The 6,809-nt window shown below is 39.7% G+C and overlaps 1 long non-coding RNA gene and 1 pseudogene across 1 annotated transcript; both read right to left on the bottom strand.

Moving 5' to 3' along the window:
• Window positions 1-2,134: 2,134 nt before the first annotated feature.
• LOC120288091 lies at window positions 2,135-3,696 on the bottom strand. Its single transcript, XR_005546349.1, has 3 exons — window positions 3,621-3,696; window positions 2,645-2,799; window positions 2,135-2,494 (listed from the first exon to the last, which is right to left on the bottom strand). It is a non-coding gene; the product is annotated as an uncharacterized LOC120288091 (long non-coding RNA).
• Window positions 3,697-3,952: 256 nt separating this feature from the next.
• LOC120288171 lies at window positions 3,953-6,588 on the bottom strand (annotated as a pseudogene).
• Window positions 6,589-6,809: the final 221 nt, after the last annotated feature.

Raw genomic sequence — 6,809 nt, 5'->3', positions numbered from 1 at the left:
GCTTTTAGATAGTCTCCATTAAAAGTGAGTGACGCTATAATGAATCCCCATCTCAAAAGTGACATGACTTGGACCAGAACATCTCAATGAGTTAACCTAAACAGACTAACCTTAGTCTACCACCCACAAAGCAAAAGAACAAGATAATGCTTTCCACATTGCCATAACAAGCAATGTATAATAGACAAAATGATACATAATTAAAATGACCAATCCATAGAAGGAGAACTTCCTTAAGAACGACTGAAATGTCAACCTAGAACTGCATAAACAACGGAGATGATTTTGAGACCTTGGCCTAAATCACCCGAGATATGGTCAGTTTGGCTCATCCTATTCTGAGCCTCACACTCGTGTACTTTGGGTGTAAGTGCAGCCAAAGTAAGCATTTTCTAAAAAGTCATCCATACCACTGATAGTGTTCTCACCCGAGGACTAGCCCTCTGCACCATCCTAAAAGCTTTCTACCAGGAGCCATACCTTGTCCAAGCCTTCCAGTCCGAGCGGTCACACCCCACCCTCATCAAATCAGGGAATTACAATTTTACCAAAAAGGGAGGAAATAAGCAACCTATACTTCCTAATGGCAAGTATGAGAATGAAAGAATTTATCCAAAACCACAACCAACATCTGTGACCAAGCAGCTGAATGGGAGTCAAAACATTACATTACCTTGCTCGTGATTGAACAAGAGATGCAGTGGCAAAAGATGCATGTGAAGCAGCAACATGTCAAAAGAAATTGAGAGATTAACCTTTCTTGACTTTTACATTTTCAAAGGAGTAAAACCATTGCATTGGCACCTAGCAAAAATTTTAAACAAGTCAGACCTCACCACGGCCCTCCAGCGACATATCTATTAATTATAAGAAAATTTCTTTCAAGTTTGGAGAAATCAGATCTAAGCATCGTCAAGTGTGTGATTCTCAGGTTCACAACTGGCATTTTGACAAGGTTAGTTTCTAATACAATATATTATAGGAAAATTTCTTTCAAGTTTAGAGATATCAGATCTAAGCATCGTCAAGTGCATGATTCTCAGGTTCACAACCAGCATATTTACAAGGTGAGTTTTTAATACAATATACTCCATCACAAGAGTTCCCGTGAGTTTTTAATACAATATACTCCATCACAAGAGTTCCCGTGACATCAAGAAAATTTCTGCTATATCTAAAGATACACTAGATCGATTATGCGTGATTATATTTTACGGCTACAAGCAATCTTTTAAAAAGAAACAGATCAAAAGAACTCGCTTGATGTCTGCTTCCAATTTAAATGAGGTCAGAAGTTAAGTTCCAAACGGTAGCATTACTGAAGACAATAAAGATTGAAGAAATTTGTAAAGGTAGAAAGTGAAGTCTACAATATGATTTCTTTCAAACAAATAGAAAGTGATATGCACTTATCTAACTTATAGTTGGTTACACATTGAACTTATTTATGATTTACTACTTTATCATTACTACGAGTAACGATGTTAAATAAGACAATTAGTTTGTAAAGTCTCTTTATATCTGTATCCAAATTTTGAAAGTACAGAACAACTTAAGAACTGGCCCATCCAAGTCAAAATGATTTGGCCACTTAATGACTGGCTTAGTACCTCTTCTGCTCCTACAAGTAAACAAGATCAGACATAGAAAGAGTTCTCAATAGAACTAGTCATTCTAGACCGAGTTTTAAAACACTAGCAGAGAGCAAAATTAAATCTGTCATCAATAACAGCTTGATTAATCTCATGAAGCGATTATATGATGTATTGCAAAAGCCTCAAAAACTATGTTACACAATTTTCTAGACACATACATAATCATTGACATTAAAATTATAAGGAATAAATCATAATGTAAGAAAAATTACAAATAGTAATTGTGATGTCCCTATGTAGGAACCAGCTAAACTTAAACATTGTCAAAACTCATACTGTTCAACAACTAAACAGTGAAAAATCCACTTACTGCCAACTAAGATGGAGATAAACACTAAATTCTATACTTCCCTGCAGAAAATTTTAGTATTTCATCTTTCACCAGACTCTAATCAATCCATTCAAACAGGAGAAAGGATGTGAAGATTATTGCTGTCTGAATTGACCTATACTTTTTGCTTAATCTAAATCTTGCAGCTCATTCACTTGAGTCTTTTTCATCTAAAATTCCTGAAAGTTTCACAACACTCAAGTGTTGATGTAAATGATTGTCGATAATGAAAATCTTTTGATAGAAAAGAAAAAGTTATGCCTCCCATTCATAAACAAACTATAACAAATCTAAGCAACTGAAGAATCTGACCAGCTAAAGGGCACCGCCATAATGCAGAAAAAGTAATGTGGTAAGCCATCCATCCAAACAAACTGGATGCTGGTTTTACAAACGGAAGGGCTTCTCCAATGTTAAGGACAATTCAACCCTCAACAAGCAAATTCCTTTCTAACAGAACACCACAGCCCAACTGACCAAGAAAAATGCACTCCAAGATCGTCAGACCCTGCACAATGAAAAAGAATACGGAGAAACAGATTCTTTGACCTGCTTACAAAGAAAACATCTATTGGCTAACACCATTCTTTTTCTCTTCAAATCTTTTTGTAGTTAGAATTCTCTTCACACACTCTCAGGAGAGAAAGCTAGCTCTCACCGGTGCTTTAGAATTCCAGGAAATCTTCCAAGGAGAAGGGAGTTCCCAACTTCTGTTGTGTTCCAGAAGTTTGACATGCTGATCTGACAGTGATAAACCCATCGTTGCAGGCTATAGTGAAACCATAACACAACATCCTCTTCTCCATCAATACCCTGAAAAGCATAAAGCATGCCAAAGATCATAAAGTAGTTCAATTTCCCCATGATTCCATAGATCTTGATGCTGCCACACCATTCCTCCATTTTTTCCCTTCACGAAATGAGGCCATTAAAGAATGATCTCCACAACATTTGGCAGATTGCTGCCTTATAACTGTCAAGATACTGTAGCTCATAGCCATCTTTTGGATAAATTTAGATCATTCTAGTAAAAAGAAGACTGTTAAGTATAAGTCCAATGATCCAAGATCGGATGGCTAAGTTTTCCTTTGCAAGCAATTTCGTCCCAAGTTGCAACACCATGTTGCTGTCATATTTGGGAAAAAGTCCTTGGTCGTGACCTAGCAATAAGAATTGTTGAAGTATTTAAGTATTAAACCATGCCTTCATCTAAAAATTTGAGCTTTTAAAACAATTGACTATGGTTTCACACAATTTCACATGGTATTGAAGAAGGAGGTCCTGAGTTCAAGTTGTATAAGGTCCCCTCTTTGTTTTCATGCTTCAATTTTAGGCCGAAGCCCAATCTATGCATAAGGGGGAGTGCAAAAGTATTCAAATAAATACTAAACCACGCCTTATCTAACAACTTAAACTTCTAGCACAATTGGCATTGGTCCCACACATTTGCACTAGCATGATTGAAGCTTCATTAACAGTATCATGACCAATCAGCAAAGCTGAATGGTAAAATATAATCTCATTTAAAGATTGATGAGTCAACGGTAAGAATCAAATAAATTCCTAGGTAAAATCCAGGGATTTTCTATTAAATTACGCAAAAAAAAAAAATCATTAAAAGATCGGTATCTTACAATCTGACAAACCATCCACTAGTATCTCCCGTGGGGAAATGGAAATTGTGAAACCTGTTTCAATAGATTTACTTAGATTTTGCAACCACACAACTGCACATATACTCATTTGGAACCCAACCTAAAGATTGGACTTCTTGAGCAGCAATTGTATCACAGAACGCTAGATAAATTCAACTCAAACAGACCAATTAAAAGGAAGCGGGAGGAAACAACTTTTCAGGCTGATAGGTAATGTGAACCTTCCTAATATTCGACAAGAGGGATATCTGGGAAAGAAAAAAAAAAATTGAATCAACTCAGTCAAAAATTACAATCGGGTCAAGTGTAAATTGATTTAAATGCTCAAAATTTTTCACATAAACTAATCATGATCCATATGTAACATAAAAGTTAGAACTCAATGCTTTATCAGCAAGTTCGAAAGCAGACTATAACCAAATGGGGCATGACATTTGCTCTTGAATTCAAGAAAAATATCTATGATTCTGATTTACATATTAATAAAGCTCAAAAGGACCCAGTCAAATGCTTTATTCACCAGTAATCCTCACAAGAGCATTGCCCTTCCTCGAAGCAATGAAACCTGCAGATGTCCCTAACAGTGATTTCCCTTTTTGTAATCTTAGAGATATGTTTGATTGCATTATGGCAATCCCCACATATTCTAAGATTTTTCACCCAAGTATTGGCTCCCCATCCTTGGTCGAAATCAACCCAAATGCAACTGCTAGCTTCTCACTGTGATGTCTTAATCTCATTTCCATCTCTTTTTCCTCCATTCCATCCTCCTTTAACGAAACCTGATTAACATCCGGTACATAACCAACCTTCCTAATCTTCAATAGCATCTCATCCAAGTAATCACGAATCTCCTTAATCATTGGGTGTGAACTATCTTCTGCAACAAATACATGGGTTCTTCGATTTAGCTCAATCCAGCTGCAACCTGGATTCTTTTTTAACACCTCTGTCTCGCATTAGCCTTCTTATTGCTACCATATCTTCCAATCTGCCAGCACTGCTGAACATATTTGAGAGGACAACATATGGAGCAGCATTTGCAGGTTCATGCCGCAAAAACTGACAGGCTGCTTTAACAGCTATCTCCATGTTTCCATGCTTCCTACATGCCCCAAGCAATGAGGCCCAGCCAACGGAGCCAGGACTGAATGGCATTGTCTCGATGAGCTTCTCAGCTTCACTTATTTTCCTGCCCGACCTAGTAGATCAATCATGCACGAGTAATGTTCTGCCTCTGGCTCAAGCCCAAACTTCTCCTTCATCATGTTGAAATATGTTTGGCCCTCATGAACTTTCCCAGTATGTGCACATGCAGAAAGTACAGAGATGAAAGTTATACTGGTAGGAGGGATATCATTGTCCAGCATCTCTTGAAAGAGAGCAAGAGATTCCTCTCCTAATCCATGCTGAGCATAACCTGCAATCATTGAGTTAAGTGAGACAGTATTATGCTCTGGCATCCTATTAAATAACCTCCTGGCATCCCCCAGATTCCCGCATTTTGAATACGTTGCAATTAAAGCATTATCAACAGAGATCCAATTTGAGGGAATCTCTGATTTGATTACCAAACCATGCATTTGTTTCCCCTGAGAAGGAGATGAGAGATTGGAGCAGGCACTGATTGCACAAACAAAGCTACAATCATCCGGTCTGTACCCAAATCTTCGCAGACTGCGGAAACATTCTAGAGCCTCCTCTGAGAGTTCCTCGTTTTGTGAATACCCTTAAATCATAGTGTTCCACAAAACCAAATCTGGCTCCTTGATCTCTTGAAATACTTTCTCGCAATCCAACATGGCACCCTTGCACTTAGAATACAAGTCAATCAAGCCACTCCCAACATGTGAATTCTGGTGGAACCTTGTTTTTACGAGCTTAGCATGAAACTGAAGCCCGCCTACCAAATCACTTACGCAGGTAAATGCAGTGAGAACACTTGCCAAAGTATACATATCTACATACATGCCCTTCCTAATCATCTCTTGGAACAGCTCCAGTGCTCGCAGCCCTTCCCGATGCTGTCCATAAGCAACTATCATCGAATTCCAAGAAACCTCATCTCTAGCCTCTCCCATCTCATCAAACATCCTCTTCGCCTCATTCAAATAACCATTCTTACTGTAATACGTTAGGAGCGCATTGCTTGGAGAAACATAAGAATCAAGACCACTGGAAACCGCAAAAGAATGCAACTGCCTCATCAAAGAAACATCATCGCCGCAAGCCGTGACCACAGCAGACAATGTGAAGCCATCCACGTCGAGCCCCATCTCCTGCATCCCCGCAAACAAGGAGAACGCCGGTCCCATCTCGCCTCAGTTGGCAAAAGCGGAAAGCATGGTGTTGTAGGAAACGAGGTCCGGAGCGGGAATTCGATTGAACAGCTGGCGGGCGACCATCATCTGGGACTCCTTGGCGTAGGCGGCGACGATGGCATTGAAGGAGAACACGTTCGGGTTCGGGGTCAGGTCGAAGGCGCGGCGAGCGGCCAGGAGGCGGCGGCATTTGGAGTAGAGGAGGATGAAGTGGTTGGAGAGGTAAGTGGAGGGAGGGACGAGGGACTTGATGTACAGGGCGTGGAGGGATTTGCCGGTCAAGAAGTCCCTCTCAGCTATGCAGTGCTTCAGGAGGTGGCGGAAGCTGTGGAGGTTCCATGAGAGTTGGTTCATCTAACGCCAAGCAGCGGCCGATCAAGAAAGACTACAGATCAAACAGGGCAGATGGCAAGAACCCTCCTTTATTTGTCCTGTGCACGTGTTCGGGGATGCTGAGGATTACCCAAGAACCTAAGTAGCGATGTTAGAAGCATGAATTGGATCGAACACAATCTGTTCACGAAATTTCTGCAAGAATGTCTTTGAATTTGCAGTTTCAGAACGCGAAGTACCCTTTGAAAAAAGTCAAGATCTCAGCAATTGCACTTATGTATATAGCAGTTGGTCGTTGCTGGGTTGAAGTCTTTCAACCCGCCAAAACCTCATAAGAAATAAAGGGACGCCGACACAAATGACTCTTGAATTTCAATTCATCATGTAATATCATATATGAACGGAGTTGTCAAGACAAACCGGAAATTTTATGGCGCAGAGAAGAAATGTTCTGGGGTTTGAAATCACGGATCAATTGGCTTTGTTGGGGAGACAAAAAATACAAAATATTTCG

Source organism: Eucalyptus grandis, chromosome 9 (assembly GCF_016545825.1).
Source record: "Eucalyptus grandis isolate ANBG69807.140 chromosome 9, ASM1654582v1, whole genome shotgun sequence".
Lineage (NCBI taxonomy): Eukaryota > Viridiplantae > Streptophyta > Magnoliopsida > Myrtales > Myrtaceae > Eucalyptus > Eucalyptus grandis.
The sequence above is the reverse complement of the archived record's forward strand: the minus strand, read 5'-3'. Positions and strand labels throughout refer to the sequence as shown.